This window comes from Vicia villosa, unplaced genomic scaffold, assembly GCF_029867415.1.
Source record: "Vicia villosa cultivar HV-30 ecotype Madison, WI unplaced genomic scaffold, Vvil1.0 ctg.001861F_1_1, whole genome shotgun sequence".
NCBI classification, from domain to species: domain Eukaryota; kingdom Viridiplantae; phylum Streptophyta; class Magnoliopsida; order Fabales; family Fabaceae; genus Vicia; species Vicia villosa.
In genome coordinates, this window is record NW_026705753.1 from 114418 (window position 1) to 118162 (window position 3745).

At 31.7% G+C, this 3745-nt stretch overlaps 1 long non-coding RNA gene across 1 annotated transcript; it reads right to left on the bottom strand.

The window, feature by feature from the left end:
* Positions 1–1195: 1195 nt before the first annotated feature.
* Positions 1196–3534, bottom strand: LOC131636922 (uncharacterized). The gene is made up of 3 exons (XR_009294217.1): positions 3036–3534; positions 2878–2957; positions 1196–1407 (listed from the first exon to the last, which is right to left on the bottom strand). It is a non-coding gene; the product is annotated as an uncharacterized LOC131636922 (long non-coding RNA).
* Between the last annotated feature and the right edge of the window lie 211 nt (positions 3535–3745).

The following is a 3745-nucleotide window of genomic DNA, read 5'->3' on the forward strand; positions in this document are numbered from 1 at the left end:
TATTCACCCTCTATTGATAATCATATCTATGATCTTCTCATCTATGTTCCTATTATTTAATTTATACTATTCCCAAAGCAAATATCATTATGGTATTTCTACGGCTCATATCATTACAAAAAAAAAATTTATAAGTGATGTAATTTTCAAGTCACAACATGGAAAATCACGTTATAACATTTTTGCGACGTGAAAGTATACGCCGCAGGGAAGAGTGTGACAATCCATTAGTGACATGATTTTCACGTCGCAACATTCTGCACAATTACCAACCACCATTTTTTAGTTGTAGCAGACATAATTATTAGTGGCGTGTTTTCATGTCACTAATTTGCGACGTGAAAATCATGCCACTAAACAACCGTTTTTTATTTTAGTTTGAAATCGGCATGTTGCGACATGATATTCATGTAACTAATTTGTGACATGTAAATCATGTCACTAATAATACTTTTTTAAAAAAATAAATAAATTTTGATTCAATTAATATTAATTAAATAGTTTATTATTAATTCTGATTCAAAATTAATAAATATTAACAAAATATTAAAAATTTAATTTAATAAAATATAAAAACCATAAATATTATAGAAACTATCAATAAAAATAAAATATAATTAATAAATAAAAACCATAAATAATAAAAAACTATAAATTAAAATAAGAATTTATTATCTTACACAAATTAAAATAAAAAAAAAATAAATTCTATGGGTCTTATGGGTCGGGAAAATTGTTAAGGAAATCATGATTCTCTTCATCCATCGGTGCACCACCAACTCCTTCGTGTCCACCAAATGTTTGATTACCACTTCTTTGGAATTGCATAAATAGTTGCATTTGCTCCTCCATATCAGCTTGTCTCTTCGCCATTCCCTCTGTTTCCCGTTGTTGCTCCTCCAATTAGGCTTTTAGCTCCGCCTCATGTTGCGATGGCTCGCGTTTCGCCTCATTTAGCGCCAATTGTCTTACTATTTCTAGCATCTGCGGTGCCTGTAACACCCCAAATTCTACCCGAAAATATCATGCGTGAAATCAGAGTATTTTAAAAACTATCAACAAGTATTTGGGATATCACATTTACTTCATATTAACAACTCATAAACAGATACATAGCACTTTAATCTCAGATAAGCACAAAACAACTTATAACAGCTCTTATACAAACCAACTTCATTTTAATATGCAGCGGAATCATAACATTCAGCTTTATAAACAAATCATCTTATTTAATCGGAAACAAATTCAAACATCATAGTACTTCTCAATATCCAATTTGGAACTCAACAACTAAAACATGAACAACATAGAAACAACAATATAGACAACCCCCCGAGTGCTACGTATCAGAGCGACACACCAACTGGATACGATGAACCTACAACTTCCATAGTTATACTTGAGTACCTGCCCATTTCCCATGGTAGGGGAAACATCAGCAGAAGGGGTGAGATATCAAACATTATAAAGGAAAGTATGATAATACATATAGCAAAGATAAAATCATACACAATTCACCACTTCTCAATATAAGCAATTTGCATCACAACAATAATGTTAACTATCAACTATAACAATGTATTCAAGTTTACAAGTATGTCATTCAAGCACATAATAACATATACTTCATAATCACAACGTAAATTAATACAACTATCAACAATGGCAAAACATGGTTCATATATTCCACATATATACATATATCATTAATACATATATATATTTGCATTCTCATCATATACGTTTCATTTACATATATCACCAAAATCATGTATCAAACATCACCAAATTTAATTATCACATCTCATGCACACATAACAATCACCTAATCACATAATTACATATATTCAAACATCACATAACTCCAATGTAACTCAATGCAAGACATGTGACTCTATGCATGTGGTACCCAATATGGACCCAAAGTTCCACCGCTTCCGATTCATATAGAATCTAGCCACGCTTCAGATCCGGACAAGACCAAAGCCACCAAATGTAAACATATAGTTTACCGCTTTCCGATTCACTCTAGAATCCAAGCCACGCTTGTGTTTCAAAGCAATTCCACCTATGTTTCAAGGCACACTATGATATGAATGTATGTACAATCTCACAAATATATGCAATTAAGATCATCTCTACCATCTTAACTTTCCACATATCACAATAATTCAACTCTATGAATTATCCACCAATTGTACACAACATTCACAACACAAACACATCATTCACATATGAGAGGCCAATTAATCAATTACGATTCACACAATCCAATTAACACTATCTCATGTTAATTCTCATTTTTGTCAATTATACATGAACACACATTTTCAACATCAAGCAATTAATCATTAGAATTAATGCTAACCAACTAACCATAAAGAATCAATATCAAAACAACATCATTGGCATGACAATATATATTTCTCAACATACATATTCAAGCCAAAACACAATTACAAACAATTTCTCAAAATACCGTAATTTACCGATAAACCGAATAATTGGTCCAAGTCCAAGTATATTCCAATCACATAGACTTATTGGAATCAATTCAACTAATAATTTAACTATCCAATTAATAATTAAACTATATTAATTTCAATTCAACTATTATATTTCTATTCCATTATTTTCCAATTCTATAACAAAACCCATTATTTCACTATCAATGGTTTACTCACAACAAACATAACAATCTAATACACATAGATTATCAATTGCACACAACTTATCACATTTATATCATCACATTCCAACAAATCATCAAATACCCAAAATTGCAACATAGAAGAACATGGATATCAAAGTATAGAATTAAACCCACTATAACATACTATCATACAACCCTTTAGCATGAAAGAACCCCACCCTTACCTTGGCAAATATGAACTCTTTCACCATAGCTCTAAGTTTTTCTCCAAAATAAATCCTTCAAACATAATTTGGAGACACACCTAAAAACCAGTTCGGAAATTAGCTTATCAGACGAACTTAAAACCCTCAAAATTAAAATCGCTCCGGTCAGAATTTACCTCTATGAGTCAGGAACGTTGTGTCAAAACCACGCGACGATCCAACGGTTGGATTGAGAGATACATCCATTTTGCTAAGGTGACTCAATGCTGAAACTTGCTGCGAAAATGAGGTTTCTTCTAGCTTTTCTCTTCCACCATTGTTCTCTTCCCTTTTGCCTCTTTTCTCTTCTTCCTATCTTTTCCCCCAAATGAAAATAGTAACCTCTAAAACCCTAACCTTCTCTTACTATCTCACTTATGTCAATTGGGCTTAACCCATCAATCCATCCATTATGTTTCTATCACTTAGGCCCATTTAGTTATATCTCTCTAATAACTCAATTAAGTCAAACAACACAAACACTCACATAATTAAATACTTAAATAATTATTATATCACATAATAACTAAATAAATAAGTTATTATTAAAAACACCAAACAATATAATTACTAATATAATTAATAAAAATATTAATAAAAATCGGGATGTTACAACTCTCCCCCACTTAGAATATTTTCGTCCTCGAAAATACCATCGACACAACCATCTCATCTCCAAAACTACACTTACTCTCCACAGAATCACACGAACCCAAAGGCGTTCCACACCTTCGACCATACAAAGCTTCAAAATACAAGCTCTCAAAAGATTCTCAAGTTACTGAATCGTCTTCTCCGTTTGACCATCAGCTTGCGGATGATAAACAAAACTCAAACACAACTTAAT